Here is a 15,239-nt window from a genome sequence, read left to right on the forward strand (position 1 = left end):
CTGTACCTTAAATGTTATGATCTCCATAGACAGCTAATTTAATTCACAAATACACGCAGATTAATGGATTTCTGAACAAGTTTTGTGTGTAAATCTGCCTTCTAGTATAATCCTCTGGGCCGGACCCCCGTTTCAGAGACTGACGCTGGGACTCAATCGTGTGAATTCTATGGCACCGATTCCGGAGTGATTCAGGACATCTTAATGAGCTAGCACAGGCGCCACATGGAACTAGTGCAATTCTAACCAACATTGACATGTGATTCGCCAGGGTCAGGATTGGCACTCGAGAGCCTGACAAGCATGAGCTGCATATAAGCACCCCACTCCCCACACACCCTCATCCCAGCCAAGAAGATGCACTGGTTGGGCTGAAGCACCTCCATCCCATTGATGGGCCGGCTGAGGCTAGAGCGTAACTAGGAATGTGGCCTGGGGAGGCACCCATACGACCTATGACACTAAGTTCACAGTGGGCAGTCAGCTGCATGCGTAGCCCTACGGCTATGTTGCAGGCTGCGACAATGATGGTCCATGCCCGTTCACCCCGACCCCACTGCCCACACCCTGACCACCCCCGCTACTCCACCCGGCTCTGGGAGAAGCCAGGCCACAACTGTCAGCACACCATAGCGAAGTTGGACACTTTCGTACCTCCGCCCTCTTCCTCAGCAGCCACGATGCCCGTTTCCCCATTTTAAATACACAAGTGAACCTCGCCATCGGTAATTCCTCCTGGCGGAGCTGGAGCATCATAGGGGGCCCGTTAATGATATGCCAATGGCGTTTATTGTACGATTTGCATGCCCACACTGGCGTGTGGCGTGGATTGTATTCACGTCCCTGTCGAGGCACCGGAGCTTGGCATTCCATCGGGCGCCTGCACCGACCTCAATTTTCGGCTGATGCGCGATATTCCGCCCGTTTCCCGATTCCAGCGTCGCTGGTAATGAATATCAGAGCAGAGGAGATAGTTTCCTTGGATCTACCTTATCCAATGTCTTCATCATTTCAAGCTTCTCAATTCAATTTCTCTTCAATCTTCAAAATTCAAGGAAATCCAAGCCTAGTTTATGCAAATATATCTCTTAATGATGCTGATTCACCCTGGTATAATTCCAGTGAATTTGCACAAAGCAGTTTCCAAGGTCAATAGATTTTTCTCTCTTAAAACTGACCACAGTAGTGAAGATGGATTTTTACCAAGGCTTTAAGTAAACACTTTGAATGGCAACATTTCATTCATCTGCATAAGCTTGTGTACTGGACCTTAGTGACTTCTGTAAATGGGCATCTAAACCCCCTTGTGTGGGACCTCAAGTAAGGGAAGGCTGCTGAACATGATCTAAACCTGAAGGTCGGCCATTTTGGTGAAGTGGCGCATGGCTACTCATGTTTCATTCGCCGATGAGCACTTTCAGGAAAGAAAAAGGAAAATAAGCAAGAGAACTTTATTCAGAAACATTCTCGGGATGTTATTTCTGATCGTCGAACATTGGATTAGGAGTTCTGTCGAAGAGGAAGCTTTGTTTTTTTTGCAGAGGAGAATTAGGGTGTCCATTTGTAAAGAACCTAACACAACAGGATTGACGGTACTATTAATTACTGTGCGAGGAGCAAAGATTTCACGCAGTGCACAACTAAATAGCTCCGAGTTGCAAGATTGCTCGTACATCAACAGGAGCACAGATTGTTCATTTTCCAATTATCTGGAGTTTAAAAAGGAAGCTGGTCGTTGTGCAGGTGCTTTGTGAGGTACAGCACGCTTGCAACTTGACCTTAACCGTGACCGGGTTTCGTAACTGTTTGCTGCAAAGCAAACACAGGCAAGGTCAATGTGGACTAAAGGAATTGATTTAGGAGGCTTGGACTACAGGAATTGATTTAGGAGGCTTTAAATGAATTGCCCAAGCACGGGGATAAAATGGGTAGTGCCCTCTGCCCTACTTCCCGTGAAATCACTTACATCTTCAGGTGACATTTGAAAAATTCTGAATTAACTAGACTGTCAGTGCGCATCACTCCAGTGGAGCTTGGCAGTGATCCCTCGATAATCAGAGGCCTCAGGATTTTATATTTGGATCAGGACCGGAGAGAACGCAAAATGATTTGTTGCACCAAAACCTCTGCTTCTCGATCGTAATTGTAGCTAGATTCAGGAACCATCCTCCCTGTCGGAGCCAAATGACTTACATCCAATCAAAAAAGGGCTTTCATTGTGCTCTTTTTAAAATTGAGAGAAATGGTTGGATCCATTTTGAACATCGATGTTGAATCTCACCAGACGGCAGGAAATGTTTTTTTGTACAAAGCACCTAGAGCAATAATCAATCCTGTTCTCACACCCTCCCCAGACTGAGGTACTTGTGCCGTTTGCATTTGATCCATGCAGGGGCATCAGCAGTTATTTTGAGCAATGCATTTAAAAATACCAAAATCAATTTTTCCAGCGCATCATTGAGCCGGAGGAACAGTTAGGGCAAGGGCTGAGTCCTGACTGAAAAAGATTTTCTTGGCTTGCTGAAAGTTACGGGTATCCAATCACACAGGAGTCAGTTGCACCCAAGTTAAGTGGAGACCGTCTGCCATCCAGGTTTTCACTTGGGATTCGTTACTCTTCGAAGAAATCTTACTGAAGGCACTGGTCTTTTGCTGGAAGCACAAGGTTACGTAAGGCCAAGAACAAAGCTGAAGCTACTCTCTAAGGTGTCGTTCGGTGATCTTGGGTGGAATCTGCACAAGACCTCTACCGGCGGGTTCGATGGTGGGCGTGGGGATCGAATATGGGCAGGAGGCCCAGAAATCGACTTCACGTCGATGTGAATTTACTGCAGGACCTTGGGCTGGGCCCTGCCCATGCGGGTCCGGAAACCCACCAGAAGCCGGCGGAAACCTCATTTGCATCGTGATAATGGGATGCACTTAAAGGACTGAACCCCACCCCCCTGCCAGATTCTCCGCGGTGCCGGTGGGAAAACACGCTGGCACAAAACAGGTTCAGAACAATGTGGTGTGCACAGGTTCAGTGGCCATAATTAGAATTAACCCTTTACAAACTAGGAATGCGCAATAAATGCTGGCCTAACCAGCGACGCCCCCACATCCTGTAAATGAATAATAAAAATAAGGATCAGTGCAGTATTGAAATAAATTACTTCTGACTGATTGGTGCTTCATGGAGCAATTAGTTCATGAAGGCTCTTTGGGAAATCAGAATATATTTCCGATCTTCTGTTGCGTCTTTCATAAGTTTCAAGCACTGATGGGAATTCTCCTTTAGCCTTCAATTGATCCTACTTTTGCTTGGGTCCTTTGGTGTTGAGGGCATTCAGCTGTCGGCTGGGTAAAAGTTACAATTCGCTGATGAAAGAAGATGGCCGGGATTCGGCTCTCTACTGCTTCCATGGGAACGGAGTACTTGGCGCTGAACCAAATCTCTATTCACTGCAGGAGGACCAGAAAATCTCAGTGGCATGAACAGACAGAGAAACCCGCCCAGTACCTTCAAAAGGAACGAGGGCTGCTACTCCTGGCATTCAATAAATGGGAGAGATTGAGTAATTGATCATGAGTGTGGCAATCATTTCATTTAAATTGAAACAGAGACACAACCACATGCCCTATTGGAGCAACATTTCTGCATACACCTAAATTGCAAAATAAAACTACGAAACATTTTGTCAAGAATGCAGGAATTATTTAAAGAATTGGTCTATTTACCAGGGGAGTACTAGATTTGCACCAACAGATTATCCCAGTAATACATCCTGAAATAATACTAGTTGCAGGATACTACACAGGAACATTTAAAATTGGAATTTGATAGACTGAAAGATGGTGGAGGTCAGATGAAGCCAAATAATGAAGGAGCTCATTCGGATTTGTTGAGAAACAGAGTAGAGAGCTGTGAGCTCATTTGGGCCTCCAGAGACCTGATCAAGAGCTATATTTACAGCACAGGAGCAAACCTTTCGGCCCAACTGGTCTGTTCCAGTGTTTATGTTCTGCATGAGCCTCCTCCCATCCTAATTCATCTAACCCTATCTACACCGCCATCTATTCCTTTGCCTTCAGATACTCAACCAGCTTCCCCTTAATGCATCAAAGGAATAATATCAAGATTTGTGGGGAAAAAACTTTCCAAATCTTTGACCTAGAGAGCAAGGATTAGCCAGTATCCCCTTTTGTTAAATTCATTTCATAGATCTGGACATTACTGTTATATTACGTGATCGTAATACGTCGTTACTCTTTGCTTACTCCCAGAATGGTCTGATGGTTGTAGTTCAATGAAACTATCAGTCTTCAATTTAAAGCAAATAACATTCAATGAATAACGAATATAAATACTAATGAGTTTGTTCACTCTCCACAATTTTAGCTGATGATAAAGTAAATCAGAAAAAGTATTAACAATGTTTAACTACACGTGCCAACTAAGCTATATCTCTCTAACACTATAGAGATATCTCTCTAACACTAACAGCTATGATGTGGAGATGCCGGCGTTGGACTGGGGTGAGCACAGTAAGAAGTCTTACAACACCAGGTTAAAGTCCAACAGGTTTGTTTCGATATCACTAGCTTTCGGAGAGCTGCTCCTTCCTCAGGTGAATGAAGAGGTATGTTCCAGAAACATATATATAGACAAATTCAAAGATGCCAGACAATGCGTTCCAAGCATTCCAAGCATTGTCTTGCATCTTTGAATTTGTCTATATATATGTTTCTGGAACATACCTCTTCATTCACCTGAGGAAGGAGCAGTGCTCCGAAAGCTAGTGACATCGAAACAAACCTGTTGGACTTTAACCTGGTGTTGTAAGACTTCTTACTGTACTAACAGCTATATCAGAGGAAGATCATAGAACATAGAAAGTACAGTGCAGAATGAGGCCATTCGGCCCATCGAGTCTGCACCGACCCACTTAAGCCCTCACTTCCACCCTATCCCTGTAACCCAATAACCCCTCCTAACCCTTTTGGACACTAAGGGCAATTTAGCCCAATCCAAAGAACAAAGAACAAAGAAATGTACAGCACAGGAACAGGCCCTTCGGCCCTCCAAGCCCGTGCCGACCATACTGCCCGACTAAACTACAATCTTCTACACTTCCTGGGTCCGTATCCTTCTATTCCCATCCTATTCATATATTTGTCAAGATGCCCCTTAAATGTCCCTATCGTCCCTGCCTCCACTACCTCCTCCGGTAGTGAGTTCCAGGCACCCACTACCCTCTGCGTAAAAAACTTGCCTCGTACATCTACTCTAAACTTTGCCCCTCTCACCTTAAACCTATGCCCCCTAGTAATTGACCCCTCTACCCTGGGGAAAAGCCTCTGACTATCCACTCTGTCTATGCCCCTCATAATTTTGTATACCTCTATCAGGTCGCCCCTCAACCTCCTTCGTTCCAGTGAGAACAAACCGAGTTTATTCAATCGCTCCTCATAGCTTATGCCCTCCATACCAGGCAACATTCTGGTAAATCTCTTCTGCACCCTCTCTAAAGCCTCCACATCCTTCTGGTAGTGTGGCGACCAGAATTGAACACTATACTCCAAGTGTGGCCTAACTAAGGTTCTATACAGCTGCAACATGACTTGCCAATTCTTATACTCAATGCCCCGGCCAATGAAGGCAAGCATGCCGTATGCCTTCTTGACTACCTTCTCCACCTGTGTAGCCCCTTTCAGTGATCTGTGGACCTGTACTCCTAGATCTCTTTGACTTTCAATACTCTTGAGGGTTCTACCATTCACTGTATATTCCCTACCTGCATTAGCCCTTCCAAAATGCATTACCTCACATTTGTCCAGGTTAAACTCCATCTGCCATCTCTCCGCCCAAGTCTCCAGACAATCTAAATCCTGCTGTATCCTCAGACAGTCCTCATCGCTATCCGCAATTCCACCAACCTTTGTGTCGTCTGCAAACTTACTAATCAGACCAGTTACATTTTCCTCCAAATCATTTATATATACTACAAAGAGCAAAGGTCCCAGCACTGATCCCTGTGGAACACCACTGGTCACAGCCCTCCAATTAGAAAAGCATCCCTCCATTGCTACCCTCTGCCTTCTATGGCCTAGCCAGTTCTGTATCCACCTTGCCAGTTCACCCCTGATCCCGTGTGACTTCACCTTTTGTACTAGTCTACCATGAGGGACCTTGTCAAAGGCCTTACTGAAGTCCATATAGACAACATCTACTGCCCTACCTGCATCAATCATCTTAGTGACCTCCTCGAAAAACTCTATCAAGTTAGTGAGACACGACCTCCCCTTCACAAAACCGTGCTGCCTCTCACTAATACGTCCATTTGCTTCCAAATGGGAGTAGATCCTGTCTCGAAGAATTCTCTCCAGTAATTTCCCTACCACTGAAGTAAGGCTCACCGGCCTGTAGTTCCCGGGATTATCCCTGCCACCCTTCTTAAACAGAGGAACAACATTGGCTATTCTCCAGTCCTCCGGGACATCCCCTGAAGACAGCGAGGATCCAAAGATTTCTGTCAAGGCCTCAGCAATTTCCTCTCCAGCCTCCTTCAGTATTCTGGGGTAGATCCCATCCGGCCCTGGGGACTTATCTACCTTAATATTTTTTAAGACACCCAACACCTCGTCTTTTTGGATCACAATGTGACCCAGGCTATCTACACCCCCTTCTCCAGACTCAACATCTACCAATTCCTTCTCTTTGGTGAATACTGATGCAAAGTATTCATTTAGTACCTCGCCCATTTCCTCTGGCTCCACGCATAGATTCCCTTGCCTATCCTTCAGTGGGCCAACCCTTTCCCTGGCTACCCTCTTGCTTTTTATGTAAGTGTAAAAAGCCTTGGGATTTTCCTTAACCCTATTTGCCAATGACTTTTCATGACCCCTTCTAGCCCTCCTGACTCCCTGCTTAAGTTCCTTCCTACTTTCCTTATATGCCACACAGGCTTCGTCTGTTCCCAGCCTTTTAGCCCTGACAAATGCCTCCTTTTTCTTTTTGACGAGGCCTACAATATCATTCGTCATCCAAGGTTCCCGAAAATTGCCGTATTTGTCTTTCTTCCTCACAGGAACATGCCTGTCCTGTATTCCTATCAACTGACACTTGAAAGCCTCCCACATGTCAGATGTTGATTTGCCCTCAAACATCCGCCCCCAATCTATGCTCTTCAGTTCCCGCCTAATATTGTTATAATTAGCCTTCCCCCAATTTAGCACATTCATCCTCGGACCACTCTTATCCTTGTCCACCAGTACTTTAAAACTTACTGAATTGTGGTCACTGTTACCGAAATGCTCCCCTACTGAAACATCTACCACCTAACCTGCACGTCTTTGGACTGTGGGAGGAAACCGGAGCACCCGGAGGAAACCCACGCAGCCACGGGGAGAACGTGCTGACTCCACACAGACAGTGACCCAGCGGGAAATCGAACCTGGGACCCTGGCGCTGTGAAGCCACAGTGCTATCCACTTGTGCTACCGTGCCGCCCAAACTGATTCTCTGAGTTCAGTTTGTATACATGAATCTAGTACTGCCATCTAGTTGTTGTCTAACACTATGATACAGTTGTTAACCCTTTATATACCAGCAGATATACAGATCACTACAACTGCTAGCATTATTGTCCTTCCCTAATTGCCCTTGAGAAGGAGGTGATGTGCTGCCCTCTTGGACTGCTGTCCTACAGTGCCGTTCTGGAGGGATATGCGGTATTTTCACAGGCAAGTCAATACTCTCTATATGTGTGAGGGATTTCTAAATGTCCATTTGGCATTCCTCCTGTTCTGGAAGCGGGACACAAAACCATTGTGGTATTATACAAGCCTACTGGTAATGTTGGCACATTGATGGTTGACATAATAGTTTGGAGTTTGTCCAATAGGAAACATGATGTCAGACTTCGGAAATTACTTGAAGATATTCAGAGTTGAAACAAAATTTAATAAAGGCAAGCGTGAATTTGGAGTGCTGTTTATTGATGACATCATTACTTGAGCAAACATTAGGACTGGCAAGCGGTAAAGCTTGCATAAAACCATGCAACTCCAAAGGAGGCCATTCTGCCCATCATGCGTGTGCATATTTCACTTAGCCAGGGTTATTTTTGTTCCTTTTCAAGTATTTATCCATTTCCCTTCGGCTTATGGACTTCAAAACATGTAAAGGGCCAACACTGAAGTATTAAGCCAGGATCAAACAAGATGCTACTTACGTGGTCGCAGGTCACTCATGTGGCTTAATATATAGAGCAAACTAGACCACAGAAACCTCACTCAGTCGCACATTGACTGCAGCAGAAAACTGACTCTGATTTGCTCATGCCACAGGGGGAAGGATGATTCAGTTCCATATTGTGAATGAAAGATTCATTGAAGAATTTGACACAAATATTGAAGCCTTTTTTATACATGGGATGCGGCATTTATTGCCAATTTCTAACTGTCCTTGATTTCAGAGGACATTCTTAAGAGTCAACCCCATTGCTGTGGACTTGGGGTCACATGTAGGCCAGACCATGTAAAGATGACAGATTTCCCTTCCCCCAAGAGCATTAGAGAACCAGTTGGACTTTTATAATAATTGACAATGATTTTATGGTCATCATTATTTAATGACCAAATTAATAATTACAAGAACTGCATTGAATTTGAATATTACCACGGCAGGATTTGAACCCAGGTCCCCAGATCTTGCCCTGGGTCTCTGGATTACTCGTCCAGTGACAATACCACTACACCACCATGTTCCCAGGGGCCATGGCCTGCCGGTGCTAAATTCAGACAATTTGTGAAGGATTGGAATTTCATTCCCATAATCTCAAACCAACGTAACTCAGGTGCACAGATCCATGAAGGGGTCAGTGCCAACTATGAGGAAACTGATGCAGAAACAATAAGCAGAGGGCAGTTATTGGCATATTGGGCCCAATCCGCTGGCCACGTTACACCCAAAAGGCAGCGTGGCAGGACGTGATGTGGCCGGTAGATGCCGGGAGATACCTTTTCCTTGGTCTACCGGGCTCGCCACGTCACGCCAGATCTAATGCGATCGCGCAAGATGTTGTGATGTGAATTCCCCCCATTTGGGCAGATCACTTTTTAGTAAGCCTGCCTATTGGAGCAAGCCAGCTAGTCTCACTCTAAATGCACCTCCCCCCCTCAACCCTCACCCCCCCCAACGATCTAACCAAGGCGTTGGGATCTAACCCTTTCACCCTGGAGACCTTGGGCATGTGCCATTCATTGCTGGTCTCCACAAACGGGGTCCAGATGGATCAGCACTTGTGGGGGTCTCCCATGAGATCGGAGGTTCCCAGGTGATTGTCCTCTGGGCAGGGTGGCACCTTGGCTCTGCTGGTGCAACCCAGGCAACTTGGCACTGCCAGTCTGGTACTGTCAGTCTGGCACCCTGGCAGTGCCACCTGGATGCCTGTCAGGCACTGCCAGATTGCCCAGGTGGCACTTCCAGCTGGCAGGGGCACTGCCATGGCAGGACCTGCGCATCCAGATCCCCCCCACCATTTTGATAGGTTATCGGAATCCAGACTCGGTGAAAATCCAGCCCTAAATATCAAATTGACTACTCCTGCTAGAGAGTCATACTAAGCAGATGCAGGGCTGAAATAAGACAACAACACCTGTATGATACCCGATTCATGAACTCTTTAAGTATAGCCCCTAAACTGGAATTTGGGACCAGTAAATTTGCCCAAATATGTCTTCCTGGGAGCTTAATCTCTTTTATTAACTTCAGGAATTTCATTTGGTGATTGCTTTTTCCAAGCTACCCCCAATTCTACCTCCTCCCCCCAACACCCAACTGCCCCCCCCCCCCCCCCCCCCCACACACACACACACACCTCCCATCCCCTTCCTATTGGTCTCTAATTTGTTTGATGGCAGGAATTCGGGTGATGGCTTACTGCATTAGCAATAATTTATTCAGGGGAACATTTATCACCTTCATCTGCTTCTGTGCTACGCCAGAATTATTTAAACAATGCACCTTTGTCTGGTTATATTAACTGTGTCCTTGAATACAAGGGTACCTTGATGTTATCATTTTCCATGTATTTGTGGAAAAGGAAAATAAGGCTTGCATATATATCGCACCCTTCAGAATCTCAGGATATCCAAAATGTACTTTACACCCAATTGAGTACTTTTGAAGTGTAGTCACTGGGTCGGTGGTTATGGGTGTGTGCGTTGTTGTCTCAGGAGCCATGGGGGTGAGTGGAGCATGAGCTGCCATTATGCTGGCATGGGGTATAGGTAACCACAGTGGGGGTGAGAGGTATAAGAGGTGAGGGTTAGAGTTCCCTACCACTGGGTTAAAGTTCCAAAGAACCAAGGCCGACCTTTCACCCAGCCCACCTTGGCACTTTCCCGCTACTGTTGCCCCTATTTTCGGGTTCAGCAGATCAACTCACTTCCCTCTCCACCTCCCTGGAGTTAAAACTGAACCTAAAGGCGCCATCAAGCTGGAGCGGTTTTGCTCAGTTGGGAAATGTCACGACTTGAGCAACGCGCCTCGACGGTGAAAATCCAGCCCTTAACCTTGAAGGCCTCTGTCAGGTATTTCCCCCTCTATTCGAGAGAAAAGAGCCCAAACCTGTTTAATCATTCCTAATAGGCATAGGGCTGGATTCTCCGCAGCCCCGTGCCAAAATCGGGTTCGGCGTGGGGGTGGAGGAACCGCTTTCACACCATAATTGGGCCCGGCGCCAGTCCGCCGATTCTCTGGGCCCCGAAAATCGGCGTGCCCGCGGAGTACGCCGCGCGGTGGGGGCCAATTGCCAGAGGCCCGTCCAGCAATCCTCCGCTCCCGACCAGCCAAGTTCCCAACGGCGTGGAGCTAACCATCTATTGCCGGTCGGGATGCTGGTGTGGCGGCTCTGGACTCAGTCCGCGGCTGCTCTGGTCGGGGGCGGGGTGACTGGAGACCGGGGGTGGGGTCCTTATAAGCGGGCTTGGGTTAGATCCTCGGGGTTAGATGCTTGGGCACGCGGCCGATTGGGGGTCTTATTTCTCGGTGTGGCTCCACGGTCAGAGTCTGCCATGGAGCTCGGCGCGGCCACTGGAGGCTGCTGCCGTGCGCGGACTCCAAACCGGAAGTGCGGGGGCTCTTATCCGCAGCTAAAGCTGCGAGATTTACTCTGGGTCCCTGCTCGCCCCCTGCAGGGCATTGAATTAGGTCAACTTTTAAAATCGGAATTTCGGGAGCAAAACTCCTCCGTTTTTACTCCGGCGTGGGGACATAGTCCCATTTTGGGAGAATCCAGCCCATAACCTCTCTGTTCAGGTAGCATCCCTGTGAATCATTTTTATGCACTTTCCCCAGTGTGTCTGGTCTACATACTCTCTTATGACATGGAGATCCGAACTATGCCCAGGACTCTGAATGCAAATCTTCTCTCAACTAAATATTGTTTCATCATTCCATGCTGCATGAGATACCCTCAATTATGACTCAGGAGAGAAGATTGATAATTCAAAGGCTTTAATTACCAGAGAACCGGACAGCTGCCAAGAAGTGTGCTCACTGCACGCTGCCCACTGAACGTAACCTTAAATACAGTTCCCTGAGGGCAGAGCCGGAGGCGGAGTCCCCCAGGGTTCCAAACCCAGTCTTAAAGGGGCCTACGCATTAAAGGTACATGTGCATACAGATATCATTCATCACATTCACCCCCTGTTTATAAAAAATGCATAGTTCGTCGGGGGTGAAGTGGAATTACAAGTTCAGTCTTTTGGGTGGTCTGATTGCCCGTGTCGACCTTCTCAACTCCGGTGGTGGTGCGGTGGATATGGTCGTCCTCGGTGGTGGTATATCCGGGAGCACGGTTGTCTGAGCCTTTGCCCGCGTTGGAGCAGGGGGGTATCGGGGGTGACTAGGGTGATAGGTGCCGGTGCCGGCTGGGGGGGAGGGGGGCACTATGGGGGGGTGCTGTCGGAGTTGACAGCCGGTGCGGGGAGGGGAACGTCGGTAGAAGGGGGACGACGGTGGGCGAGCCAGCGGGTGGCAGGTCTCGCAGGGAAATGGTGTCCTGCCCACCGTCGGGGTGCTCGACGTAGACGTATTGAGGGTTTGCGTATAGTAGTTGGACCCTCTCGACCAGCGGATCTGTCTTATGGCTCCTCACGTGCCTCCTGAGCAGAACTGGTCCCGGAGTCGTCAGCCAACGTGGAAGCGAGACCCCAGAGGTGGACTTCCTGGGGAAGACAAACAAACGGTTGTGAGGGGTCTCATTCGTGGCCATACAGAGGAGCGACCTAATGGAGTGTAGGGCATCGGGTAGGACCTCCTGCCAGCAGGTGATTGGGAGACTTCTTGACCGTAGGGCTAGAAGGACAGCATTCCAAACTGTTGCGTTCTCCCTCTCCACCTGCCCGTTTCCCCGCAGGTTATAGCTGGTCGTTCTGCTCGAAGCGATGCCCTTGTTGAGCAGATATCGACGCAGCTCATCGCTCATGAACGATGTTCCCCGGTCGCTGTGGATATAAGCAGGGAAACCAAACAGCGTGAAGAGCTGTGCAGCGCCTTGATTACGGAGGCCGAGGTCATATCGGGGCAGGGGACAGCGAAGGGGAAGCGGCAGAATTCATCGATGACAGTGAGAAAATAACTGTTGCGGTTGGTGGATGGGAGGGGCCCTTTGAAGTCCACGCTTAGTCGCCCAAAGGGCCCAGAGGCCTTTACCAGACAAGTCTTGGCTGGTCGGTAGAAGTGCGGTTTGCACTCCGAACAGATCTGGCAAGCCTTGGTCATGGCCTTGACCTCCTCGGTGGAGTAAGATAGGTTGCGGGACTTGGTGAAATGGGCAAGCTGGATGACCCCCGGGTGGCAGAGGTCATTGTGGATGGCCCTCAGGCAGTCTTTTGCGCGTTGGCGCACGTGCCGCGGGACAGGGCATCTGGGGACTCGTTGAGCTTCCCCGGATGATATGTAACATCGTAGAGTTCGATCCTCCACCTCAGAATTTTATCATTCTGTATTTTGCCCCGTTGTGCATTATCGAACATAAAGGCGACCGACCATTGGTCGGTGACGAGGGCGAACCTCCTACCGGCTAGGTAGTGCCTCCAGTGCCGCACAGCCTCCACTATGGCTTGTGCCTCCTTCTCGACTGCAGAGTGTCGAATTTCCGAGGCGGTGAGGGTTCGGGAGAAGAATGCTACTGGTCTGCCCGCCTGGTTGAGGGTAGCAGCCAGGGCGACGTCTGATGCGTCGCTTTCTACCTGGAAGGGAATGGTTTCGTCCACCGCGTGTATGGCCGCCTTGATGATATTGGCCTTGATGCGACTGAAGGCCAACTGAGCCTCAGCCGCCAGGGGAAAAACCGTGGTCTTGATGAGTGGTCGGGCTTTGTCCGCATATCTGGGGACCCACTGGGCATAATAGGAAAAAAGCCCCAGGCACCGTTTGAGTGCCTTGAGGCTACGGGGAGGGGAAGTTCTTTAAGGGGGCACATGCGGTCGGGATCTGGGCCTAGGACCCCGTTTTCCACGACACAGCCGAGGATGGCTAGCCGGGTGTCGTGTTGGGTGTTCCGCTATACAGACAAACCAACATGGTTGCAGATGGTACAACTCTGTTTTATTACTATCAATAACAACATCTGTAAACTTATGACTGTGGTTCGTTCTTTACCCTTTAACCTGTGGACCCAGCCCTTACACTATCTTAGAGAGGCACTCAGCACATGGTGTATGTCTGAGTGGCTTGCTGTGAGCTCTGTGCCCTGAGCTGTTTCCTGCTGGAATGAGCGGGAACTGTGGTGTTCCCCGTTTTATAGTGCGTGTGCTCTTGCTTGTGATTGTCTGTGATGTTGCGTGTGTGTTGATTGGTCCGTTGAGCTGTCCATCAGTGTGTACGTGTGTTTGCACCATGATGTTTATCTGAATATCATGACATCCCCCCCTTTTTTGCAAGAATATGTGCCTATGTGGTAATAAATATAGATGTGTACTGAGTGCAGCTGAATATGTGTGCGCAATATCTACAACATGTACATGAGGCTAAACTATATACATAGGGAGGTGTCAGGTGCAACATAGCAACGAGGTTGTACCATAAACAAAACAAGTGTAATCATCAAACATCAAAAACGAACTCCTGTAATGACAAAAAGAGAAACATATTAACATTGTGGCATAACACTTCAGTGAGTCCAATGTTCAAACAGGCTCATAAGTCCAGTCTAGTAGGTGGGCGACGAATTCGGGTTGACCGCCTCAAGGGTGGGTCAGGATCCACCGGCTCAGGAATGGGCCTGGCCACAGGCGACAGAGGAATAGGCATGGTGGCAGGAAGCTTCACGAAGTCGACATCAGGAACAACAGGAGGGCGTGGCACCGGTGTATGATCACGTAGCGAGCGTGGAAGCAGGCGAAGAGCCCGGCGATTACGCTGGCGAATGGAGCCATCAGGCATGCGAACCAGGAATGAGCGGGGAGCCAAGCGTCGAAGAACTTCGGCAGTTGCCGACCAGCCACCTTCTGGTAGGTGGATGCGGACGTTGTCTCCAGGCGCCAAGGCAGGAAGATCAGTTGCCCGAGTGTCATGTGCCACCTTCTATGACCACTTCTTTTAGTAGCCGCTGAACCTCTGACTTGATGAAAGTCATGCCTTGGGCACTGTACCGCCTACTCCTGGTGGCGACGGGCTTACAGTCGGGGGTGAGGTTCGCGAAGACGGGGGGTGGTGCAACTTTGAGTGTCGCCAGGCTACATACCATGAGTGGGGGAGGGGTCTGCCGAACTTCAGTGTCAGACTCCGGTGGCTGCACTGGAAGTCCAGACCGAGCAGCAGGGGGGCGCAGAGGTGAGGGAGGACATAAAGTTTAAAATGGGCGTATTTGGTGCCTTGAATAGCGAGGTGCGCGACACTATGCCCCGTGATTTGGACCGAATGAGACCCAGATGAGAGGGCGATAGTTTGGGAGGCGGGATAGGTGCGCAGGGAGTAGCGTCTTACCGTGTCTGGATGGATACAGCTCTCCGTGCTCCCGGAGTCAAAAAGGCAGGGGGTGTCGCGGCCGTTGATTTGAACCTGCATCATTGAGTTTCGCAGGTGCTTCGGCTGAGATTGATCGAGCGTGATCGCTCCTAGTTGTGGACAGTCGGAGTCCTTGGTTGAATCGGACTCGCAAAATGGCCACCGCCGTTGGTCGCACGTTTTGGGTTTTGAAGATGGCTGCCGCCAAGATGGCCACCCCATGACTTGCACGAGGCTG

The sequence above is a fragment of the Scyliorhinus torazame genome, chromosome 10, assembly GCF_047496885.1.
Source record: "Scyliorhinus torazame isolate Kashiwa2021f chromosome 10, sScyTor2.1, whole genome shotgun sequence".
NCBI classification, from domain to species: Eukaryota; Metazoa; Chordata; class Chondrichthyes; order Carcharhiniformes; family Scyliorhinidae; genus Scyliorhinus; species Scyliorhinus torazame.